Here is a 12,028-nt window from a genome sequence, read left to right on the forward strand (position 1 = left end):
CACTGATAGCCTTATTGGGGGTTCCCTATACGAGACAATTATTCTTTTTTCTTTTGCTGCTTTTAAAATTCTATTCTTGCTTTGTTTACACAGTTTTATTTTAATGTATCTCAAAGAAGACTATCTTGGATTAAAATCTTGAGGTGATCTATTAGTTTCAGGAACTTGGATATGGAAATCCTTCCCCAGATTTGGGTAATTCTCATTTTTTCTTTTTATAAGCTTTCTGTTCCCTTCTCTCTCTCTTCTTCTGGGACTCTCATAATTCATAGATTGCTTCTCTTAATGTATCCCATAGTTCATGTAGGCTTTCTTTACCTTGACTATATAATTTTAAAGGTTCTGTTTTCTGTTACACAGATTTTTCTTTTGCTTGTTCTTTCTGCTATCAGTGCTCTATATTGCATTTTTCTTTTTGTTCACTGTATTTTTGAACTCCAGAATTTCTGTTTGGTTCCTTCTGTGATTTCTCTTTGTCAAACTTCTCATTTTGCTTGTGTATATTTTTCTGATTTCATTGAATTGTCTGTGTTTTCTGGTAGCTCATTGAGCTTCCTTAAAACAGCTAATTTGAATCATTTATTGGGAAAAATCACAGAGTTCCATGTCTTTGGGGTTGTTGGGTGCTACAGAACTAAAACCACATGGGTCTATAGCCAATTTCTTGAGTGTACAGAGATGTTTCTGGGAATATAGCTAGAACCATGGTTGGCCATTTAGCTGACTTGGTGTTGGCCTGTCCTCTCAAAATGACTCTTCTTGTTCTTGGACTGCACTAAGTTTCACAATCTCCTACCTAGATTCGATGACTCCTATAGAGACATTTTAGTCCGAGCATTGATGCAAAGTTATTGGTATCAAGGGGGGAGGATATAAACAAGGGATGTCTTATTTGGCCATTGTGGTGATGTCACTCAAATATTTGCAATTTTAAATGTATGAATTTGGTAATTAAACTTTTCTGCTAGTCTCATTGGCTTATTTACTCAAAAAATGTAAACATTCAAGGGATAAAACGAGATGATAAGTAACTAAATTTTTCTTTTTTAATTTTTACTAGAGGTATTTAATGATTTTTATTTTTCTAAATAATTTCTGAGATACTCATTTTTCTAAATAATTTCTGAGATACTCATGGGGTACTAAATGGGGAATTATTAGCTCAGAGAGATGATATTGAAATTCATGGCAGGAATTCAACTGCAAACTGAAGTCACATCAAATTCCATAGGTTAATTTTACTTTAAGCTGATAACTAATAATAGTCATCTGTGTCACAAAGTGGCATAGTCCTGGCCATATCTTTATTTTTACTTTATCAAGATCTTATTATGTGATGAGTATTTTGTATTCATAAATGTACTTAATCTTCATAATAATCACATATTATTTCCCATTTTATAAATGAGAAAATTAAAAGATATTGCATCTTCTGTTTTTCAGTATTATTAAGAACATACTATGATCCAAGCACTATTTTTGCCTCAGAGGATAAAATAGTGAATAAATCAAACAGACAATATCCTGCTTTCATGGAGCTTATATTAAATTGGGGAAGGAAGACAGGAAGTAAATGAATAAGTATGGCCTTAGGGCTATAAATACAATGTAAATAAAGTAGGGTAAGGATATAGATCTTGGGATTCCTTTGCATAGTATAATTGAGGAATGTCTCTTTGCTTATGTGGCATTTCAATCTGAATGAAAAGAGCAAGACAGCCAGGATGGTTTTGGAGGACAGAGTATTCTAGTAAGAGAGAACAAAATAAATGGGGGGGGGGGGAGTCCTGACATAGGAGTTTGCTTGGGATGTGAAGAACAGTCTGGTTGGAAAGGTGTGACTGTGGGTGAGAGTGGTAGGAAGCAAGGGGACAGAGCATTTATAAGTCACAGGAGTGGGTGAATTATGTCATATCTCTGTAGGTGAAGATTCTGAATGGGATAATTCTGAATGGGGTGGAAGCCACTGGAGGATTTTGAGCAGAGTAATGACATGTTCTGAATTACATTGGAAAAATAGTACTCACTTTGTCCTTATTAGAGCAAAGGTGGAAATATGTAGCCTGCTAAGAAGAATCTCAGTAGTATGGCAAGAAACTAGGTTGATAATGTTGGATAATATGAAAAGTGGTTGGGTGCTAGGTTTATTTTAAATACAGAGAACAAGATAAGAATTAAGGAGACGTCCAATGTTTTTGATCTGTACATTGGAAAAAATGAAAGTTCTGTCTTATTAAGAAGCTTAGGGAAAGAGCATATTTTGGAGTATAATTAGATCAATACCTTTGTTTATAGTATGTTAAGTATGGGATTATTTAGATATTTAAAATATGTGGGGCACCTAGGTGACTCAGTGAGTTAAGCCTCTGCCTTTGGCTCAGGTCATGGTCTCAGGTCCTGGGATCGAGCCCCACATCAGGCTCTCTGCTCAGCGAGGAGCCTGTTCCCCGCCCCCCACCCCGTCTGCTTCTCTGCCTACTTGTGATCTCTCTCTCTGTCAAATAAATAAATAAAATCTAAAAAAAATGATAAAAATAAAATATGTTATAAGTAAGCAATTAGAAACAGAGTCTAGTGTTCAGGGAAGTGATCACACTTAAAGACATGGGATTGGGTAAAATTACCAGCCAATGTGTGTAAATACAGAAGAGAAGAGGTCTGCAGAAGATGAGGAAAATTCAACAAGATCCTGAAAAATTACAGCCATTGAGATAGTAGGAACTGAGAAAGAGGAAATGTGTTTTTTAAAGACCAAATGAAGAAAGCATTAAATGTTTCAGGAAGAGGGAAGTAATTAAGAAGTTGAGTCCTAAGAAAACTGAGCACTGACATTTGGATTTGTAATGTGGAGGTCATTGCTTACCTTGATAAGATGGTGGAAGGATAAGAAATTGATCTTTGTAGTTCCTGTTTTCCCTATAGAATCAAGAGGAAAGATATTAGTTGAGAGTTGGGGTGGGTGGGGGGGAAGATGTTGTTTTGAATGTTATCAGAGAAAGGTGATCTGTCATCTAGGAGAATGGGAGAATAATTTTACTACGGCACTTTCATTACCTCTCCCCTTGAGGTCTATGGTCATGTACTTGAGACCAGTATGGCTCTGAAATTTTCTTTAGCAATGCTCAACTACTCTGGTAAAGGTAGTAAAGAGGTGAGGGTTAGAATTAACCAGAGTTGGGATCTTGCCAGGTGGAGAGACAGAAAAAGTATCCTTATGGACTGTGGAATCTAAATAGGATAAGGATTTTTTTTTTTTAATTATGAAGAAGATGATGGAGGAAAAAAAATCAATAGATTAGAGATCCCCGTAAGGCAAGGGATTGTTGAAGTTGAGATACATAACATCCAACAATGTCTTAGTTGTGGAGAGTGGGATATTAGAAACTGAAACGTTCCAGAGTGTAGTGATTGGTAATAAAAAATTGTAGTTACTGAGGTAATTTTGCTGATGGCAGATTGTGATCTTTCCAGGCAAAATGGAAAAACATGTGAATATGAAAGAGGAGTTGGAAAATGTATTAGATGAGGGGCTTTTTGGAAATGTATTACAGGGATCATGGTTTAGGGGGGCTTAGAGTCTCAGGCTTTGTGTGGTTTCTGAAGCAACTGGGACCTGAGGAACTAGTCTTAAAAGTATCTTAGAAAGTAATAATCAGATCTAATTAGATCCTCCTGAGTCAGTTGTTCTTAGCCTTGGCTGCACATTAGAACTACCTGGGGGAACTTAAAAACTCTCCAGTGCCCAAGCCTCTCCCCAGACCAATTAAATCAAAATCTCTGGGGGTGGGACCCAGACATCAGCATTTGTTAAAGTTCCCCTGGTGTTTCCTATATGCAGTTAAGGCTGAAAGCCAGTTTTCTAATTGGTGAAGCCAGAAACAGAAGCAAGAAATTTTGACTCTGGAGTCTGGGCTCTGCATGCTCAGAAAAACCACCTCCAGCCCTGTCTGCATATAAGGTAGGAGTCAGATTTGCCCTTCTCCTGGGTCTGATCATCTAAGGAGCTAAGGTTTATGAGAAAAGCAAACCAAACGACTCAAAACAGTCCAGTAGATATGTTTCTGTATATTAGCCAATTAAAAGTAAAAAGAAAGTTTCCTCCCCAAGAGCTGAACAATCACAGTTCGAGGCTCTTCTGCAGGACAGCAGGTCACTGCTGAAATGGCAATTGATTATATATACATTGCTCTGAGCACTCCTTAGGAACTGTTTCAGAAGAATGTCAGGTGAAAGGTTCACAGCACAACTTTTCACGGTTAATTAGCGGTTAGAATCTTAAAGAAATTGAATAGGGAGGAGCAGATGGCTCGCAGCTAACCTTGGGGCAGTAATTTGTATGTCCCAGCCATTAGTCTTGGTTGCTAACAACATCTAGAGGTAATGCAGTCTTTATTTTTTGCTTATTTTCCATTTGGTTGCTAAATAATTTAACTCCAAAATCTAATTTCTGTTAAAAAAAAGAAAAATTAAATGAAATGTTTGTATCAGAGCTATTTAATTTGTAACATGTTGCCATAATTATCTGATATTGGTGTAACACCATAAAACACACCTGATTACTTTGTTTTAGGTGCTCAGACAACACTGATATGCTCTGGTAAGTGAAGAAATCCTACTTCCAAATTACAAAGAACATTATATTTTATTGGCATCTCAATAAAATAAATTTCAGAGGAGTAAAGATTTGCTTTGGGTTTTAAAAAAAGCTTTTATTTTAAACCTATCTATTTTGTTTTATTTTTTAATTAACATATAATGTATTGTTTGTTTCAGGGGTACATATCTCTTTAAATGTTTCTTTTTTTTAACGAAACCAGTTGTAATATTTTAGAAAGCCAATGTGTTCTTTTTGTTGTGGAGACAGTTTAACAATGCTATGTTTTTAAAATAAATCTTTACTCCACAAACATTTATAGCACTCTGAAAAGGTTTTAAATCTTATTTACTAGTGCCCTAGCTTTTGAAATTAAGGCATGGAAGTGGGGTCTGCCACAAACGCTTTTGCATTTTGTTAAATCTGTAGATGAAAGTGGCAAATTGACCTAAGAAGTTCTCTTTGAAAAGAAGGCATTACTGAAGTTTAACTTATTATTTTCCCAGTTGGAATGACAGAAATTGTTGGGTGACCTTTGTAGGGTCACTTATTGTCTCTGTGAAAATTTCCTCCATCCTAAGTAGAAAAAATACCTGCTGAGCTAAGGACTATGGTGAGACAATGCTTGTCAAACATTTTTGTGCTACTTCTCAGAAAGAAGTCAACCATGATAAATAGACTTTCAGGACACGTTTTCTAAAATTCACCTTGTGCCAAACTTTTTAAGTCCATCTACTCTTCTTCAGGCTTTTGCACTCCCATTAAGCTAGGATGATGAGCCACAATTGGTTCTAGGCAAAATATTGCAGTTAAGAGTTTAAATTTTTACCTTGTCTTTTGTTCCTTTCTCTTCTATTTGTCTACAGTGTGTCTAAGGGTTTCATCTTCTATTTACTCTAACATAGCACCAGATATAGTTTCACCTTCCTACATAAGGAGTGCATCTGCCAAAATCAGTCCCATTTTAAGTCTTCCTTTGTTACTTGAAAAAGTCTTGTTTGGACTCTACCCCAAACCAATTAAATCAGAAACTCTGAGGTTGTAGCTTGGAGAATCTTTAGGTTTAAAAGCTCCCAGGTGACTCTAATGTACCGACTTGGCTAAGTATCACTGTCTTAAAGCCAAAACCATGGATTCTTAAGGGTCTAATTCTAAAGAGATAGCAGGTGAGTAAAAAAGATATTTGTAGACCAGAAATCCTTACAGGCTATTTATGAGCCCAAAACTAATGAGAGGGCATTGTCTTATCAGCCTAAAGGTTGACAGCAACTAAGCCAACAATAATTTTATCTTGCTGTGAAATTCCTCAGCGGCTGTGACCTTTATTTTCTTTTGTCTCAGGCACTGGGGTTACCTGGAATAATCTATGACACACTGAACGTATTATTATTCTCATTTTATCTGATAGTATAATGCCTACTAAGAAGTGTCTAACTTTCTAATTTGGTGAGGGTGGGAAGGGTTCTGAATTTATTTGACAGTTTGTCACAGTGAATCTCTGGCTCTGAGAAACAAATTCTACAATCGCTGCAATGACAGTAGTTATCTGTTCTCCTTGCATGCTTTAGTTAACTTAGTGAATCTCTGCTTGCTTGCAGTTGTCTGTCTCTCTGTTCAGAATTAGGAGGACGTCCTCAGAATTATAAGAGTACTGCGATGTTCATGGCCATCGTGACTTTGGGTTCAAAACCATAGTTTTCTAAACGAATTGTTTATTGAACATTGGACCAGGGATAACTAACTAAATAACTAAATAACAGAAAATAACTAAATAACTAAAACAGAGAGCTCCTGGTGCTCTTGAAGTAAGAATTTACATATATGTTGAAGATAGAAGGCTTTGGTTGAAAGTTATGTGATAAGGATCAATATACTCATTTTTTAATTTCAGTTTTTGAGCTCTTTTGCACTTATACCCTGAACTGGATTATAGCAATACTGAATTAGTTGCTGTTTAATCAGTGTAATAAAATGAAGAAAACTGTAACATCTGCTTTCAGTCAAGCCCTTATCTCTTCCACTAAGTTATGGTTTAGAGGACATATCTTTTAAATGCATTTTAGGGGCATTCATCCTGCCTCACTCTCACTGTAACCTTTGAGAAGAGTGCTAAAAGGTCAAAGTCAAGGATACTATTTTTTTTTTAATATGGAATGCTTCACAAATTTGCATATCATCCTTGCTCAGAGGCCACGCTAATCTGTGTATCTTTCCAATTTTAGTATATGTGCTGCTGAAGCAAGCACAAGGATACTATTGATTAACAACATTAGGAGTTAAGTTTTCTTGTATAATGCTGGAAGAGATTAAAATCTATTTTAAGGTTTCCAGTCTCTGGTTTGCATATAAGGAGCTTGGAAATTGCCACTCTATCTTAGCAAGTAAAAATCTAAACAGATTAAAAAAATCAACAGTTCTTGGATCTGTAGGTGAGGAGAGACACAGGAGAAACTACTGTCCCCAAGATTAAGAGTCAGGCAAATACAGGGTATAGAGTTCCAGAGAGTAGAAAAGCAGGAGTAGAAACCAGGTAACCTGTGCCAGGGTAGGAAAACCTGAACTATAACTGACAAATTGCTAGAGGTTCAGGGTGGACAATTCTGAGTGTTAAAAACTCTAGGGTTCCCAGTTATAGGCCCACAATATGTGAGATTTACCTCCAGAAATGTAACCAGATTCCTACAGTAAATATGGAAGAATAATTCCCTAAGGTTTCCTGTGGAGGAAGGGGCAAAGGAAACATTTTGAAATACTCAAGAGCATTTTTTGAAATACTCAAGAGCATTCTATCCTTCTTAAGAAGGTGTGGCCTCAGGAGAAACTAGCTTAATGGGAGTCTAATTTGCCAGGTATCATTAGAGCCCAGCTTAATGGGGGGAAGGAAAATATCTAACACCAGCATCATCTAGTTATCCTCTACCACCTAAGCGGTGAGGAAAAAAAAAAACCTAAGAAACATTTGTGAAGTTTACTGTGCAGAGGCATAGGCTCACTAAAAGCCTGAGACTTAAACAAAGGACCAAAGAATGCTTTCCCTCAACACCATATTACTAAAGGTCTTTTTACAGCAGTCCCTTTTACCCAGCACCTCCTGTCTGGCTCTCAGGAAAAGAATTGAAGGCCTATGAAAAGGCAAAACAAGCACAATTTAAAGAAATGGAATATGCATCAGATCTAGACATGGTAGAGATATTTGAATGAAAATATATTTGATCCTTTCAGTGGTTCTTTGGTTGTTCTATGACGTATATTTCTGGAATGTTATTTCTTAATTTTTTTTTAAAGATTTTATTTATTTATTTGACAGAGAGAGATCACAAGTAGGCAGAGAGAGAGGGAAGCAGGCTCCCCGCTGAGCAGAGAGCCCAATGCGGGACTCGATCCCAGGACCCTGAGATCATGACCTGAGCCGAAGGCAGCGGCTTAACCCACTGAGCCACCCAGGCACCCCTCTTAATTGTTTTTGATAAGACCATCTTATAGCTGTTTCTAGGCTTTAAAAGTTTTAGTCAAACGCTTTATGGTTTTAGGAGAAACTGGTTTTCTCCTTGATGTGTTACCACCATGAGCAAGATGGTATACTGATGACCAAAGATGACAACTGTAGCTTTAGGGACTTGGGTTCTTTGACTGGCCTGCTGTAAACAAAATGATCTATGACTTATAGGTGGCTTAGTCCACTTGTCAAAGCTAGGGTTTAGGGACAAGTTCTTTTTAATCATAAATATTGGTTCAGGTGGATGTTTAGCATATGTAATTTATTTGTAATCAAAGTACAATTTATTTCTATGTTCTGTGACCATGAAAACTTACTCAAAGAGCATGGAGCCTGACTCGGGGCTCTATCTCACAACCCTGAGGTCATGACCTGAGCTGATATCAAAGAACTGGATGCTTAACCAACTGAGCCACCCAGATGCCCCTGGAGTGTCTCCTCTTAATATCTTCTTCAAGAACCAGGGATACTAATAGGCAAGTGAAACAGAATTTAGGTACTATTTGGAATCCTCCCATTTCATTATGATTAACCCTCTTCTGATTAATTTGGCTTAGCTTGCCAAATTCAGTTTCTTTTAAATTTCAGTTTACTAGAGTAAGGAAAAAGCTATTTGAAATAACTACAATAAAAATACAAAATTCTAGTGAGGAACGTTGAGCCCTCATATAGGAATGTTTTCTGTGAATTGAGTCACAGGAGCTGCATTTATTTTATGAGTTCTTGGGTAGGTTGGAAGACTTAGATAAGCTTTAGGAACTAAATGGCGACAGAGTGTGCTGGGTCTGTCCTCATTCAGGAGGCTGGAAAAATACTTCCCAGCTCATCTTTAATTGGCCTTTTATACCCTAGCATCATAGTTCACATTAAATGGACACTGAGTTAAAGTACTGCTGTGCTATCTGGACATTCACATTAGTGTATCAGACCTTTGCTAGCTTCATAGGATTTACCAAGATAGGACATGGACATTTGAGGTATTAATAACTGACAATATTTTATTTGGCTAGTTGTTTTTAGTCTCTATAGTATGGCGACATAATGTTTTGTTCCTTTCCTGCAAGGTGTGCAAGTTTTTGAGCTATACATTGTAGCCTTCTTTTATCCCTTAAAGGTAAATTATTATCAACATTTAGACTATAGTTTTATACATTGATGCTTATGTTTACTGTATTTGTATGCTGGAAAATTATACTTGTAAAAAGGTTTTTCTATTAAAGATTTTCCAGTTTATTTAGATTCAGTGATTTCTTTTTCAGAAAAACACAATCTTAATAGTTTGTATGCAATGGAAGTAGAATCTGAGGCTTTTAGGGAATCATTTAAAGGAGCATTATGCATACAATATTTTTATAAAAAGAGACTCCTAGAAGATGGTTGAACCACTAGATGGAAAGCTCCTGCATCCTGAAATGATGATATGAAGCAGAGCAGCATCACTCCTCTTCCCCAACATACTGTAAATGAACACATGACATGTATATGTCTATTAACTATGACATGAGAAGGAGAAATAAACTAATATATTAAGCTACCAATATTTGGGGTTGTTTATTTTAATTTTACTTAAAATTAGTTGACTTTATGTTTAGAATTACTGGAAAGAATTTTCTTGGAATTGGGAACATTATAATCTAATTATAATATAAAACCAATACCATTTATCAGATGTATTTTAAGTTAAAAGGCCAGAGTTTTAAAATACATAAGAATATATGGACATCGTTGCATTACCCATTGTAATGTAGCTAAACTAACTGAATATATTTGGAGATAGTACAATTATGTGTTGCCAAAGCAATTCTATTCTAGTGAACTGAAGGGCCTGAAAAAACTTGTTGATGACAGAGCACCGAATTTTCACAGTGGGGAAAAATGGTGGTTGTAAAGAAAACTAGAAATTGACATATTTAGAGAGAGAGATGAGTCATGAATTAATACAGTGATACCAGGGATTAAAACGTAATGACATATTAAAGAGATATTCTATAAAATAGTCTAATGTTCTAAGTGGGTCAAAACATTTGAATATTTGTTAAAAATATAGACTCTTGGGTCTTGAACCAGACTTACTATATTAAAATTTCTATTTTTAATATGTGAATTTTTTGTGATGCTTAACTAAAATAATTATGGGAAGTTCTTATACTAGTGCCTAGCATATAATAAGCATCCAATAAATATTAGTCACTGGTATATTGAAATTCCTGTGCACATTAAAGCTTGCAAAACGTTCTTATAGAAATGGATCACAGGGTGTGATTACCATTTTTATAAAAATTAATATTATATTAAAGAACAGTTGGTTAGCCTAATAGAGGATTAAAATACATGGAAATGGTCTTACTTATGCTTGGAAAGGTGACAATGGGCAAAAGAATAACAAAGTTCACCTCTGCTTTTTCATTTCTACACATAGCTTAAGTTGACAGTGGACCAAGTGGTCTGATATTAATCAGTATAAGGAATACAAGAATAACATGTTTTGTTAATAAGTTACGTTTTGCTTTTAGTTAAAACTTGAGTGGTTAATGAGCTGTCTCCCTGGAGATAATTGAAGGTATTAGGCTGGAGGTCATGGCTAGATAGGCAGGCAGATTTGAGTGTCAAAGACAGACAAATGACTGTAGACATACAGCCAGAGAGAGTTTATAAAATTATGAAGCTGAGAAATAGAGTCTAAGATTAAACATTGGGGGACACCTACTTTAGGGGGAAGAGAAAGATAACAGAGTTAGATAAAATGAAAAGAGCCTAGTCTGAGACTAGAGCAGGGAAAAGTTAGAATGGTGTGTCCTGGAATCTAAGAAAGTAGGTTTCAAAAGAGAGATTAGCCAGTGGTAAGAAATTTTACAGATATTGAGCATGAGAGTTTTAATCTTTTCACTCAAGTTGAAAAGTTCTCTTCTTGGATTTGTATAGTCCCCATCCTGTGCATAAGACCATGACTTAATTTATTTGGGATTCCCTGTGCCTAGAACAATATCTTGCACTATTTAATTCCTTCAAGACTCACTGAGGCTCTCTGGAGAGGCAGAAACTATAAGTCTTTGGGAAGCTGGGATGATTTTTAATATTTATTTTTACAAGGTGTCTCCCAAGTCTCTGTATCATGGCAGAACTAACATTTAAACTCCTCTCCTGCAGACCTTCCATGCTTGGTTTTAAGATTTGTTATGGCTTTCCAAAAGTAGGCTCTGCTCTATGGTATGGTTGTTACTCTTGAGGCACAAGCTTTCTGACATCTCATCTGTATGTTCAAGGTGTTAATGAACTGTTTACCTGTTCTTTACTGTTCTTTCATTATGGCGGCTTGAACTCAAGTGTCCCCTTGCACTGCTTGATATCTCACATCTCTCTTCACTTTTAACCCATAGCAGATGCTCTCTAACTTCAGTCTTTCCCTGTGTATATGCAGCCCACTTCCTAGCCAAGGAACTCTATATGGGAGCCCGCATGGAATTCTGTGTCCCATTCTGTTAACAGGTCCCTTCTCATAGGTGCTCTGCCCCACAAATTCCAGTGGGTCCCCAGCTGCCACGAACTCTGATCTTTGCTTTCTTAGCTCAGTGGAATTGCTGTATGCTGCTTGGTATCCAGCTCATTGTGTTGTGATTGGGAAATCGTCCCTGGAGAGAAGGACAGGGCAATTGTAGGGCTTACTTCATGAGTATCTCATCTCTAAGGAATCACAAGATTTCACTGATTATTGTCCCGTGCCTGAAAAGAGTTGTATGTATTTTTCTAATTTTATGGTGATTTTCAGGAGGGTAGTTTGGTAGGCTAGTTTGGTAATATTTATTCCATCATAGTCAGACGCAAAAAATCCCTAAGTTCATTCAGTCTTGAGATCTCAAAATCTTTGATCCCTTTCTTATCTTTAGGCTCTCACCCAAAAACAAATCCTTTCATTCTTCTTTTGAATGCTGTTTATAACT

Source organism: Martes martes (assembly GCF_963455335.1).
Source record: "Martes martes genome assembly, chromosome: 7".
NCBI lineage: Eukaryota > Metazoa > Chordata > Mammalia > Carnivora > Mustelidae > Martes > Martes martes.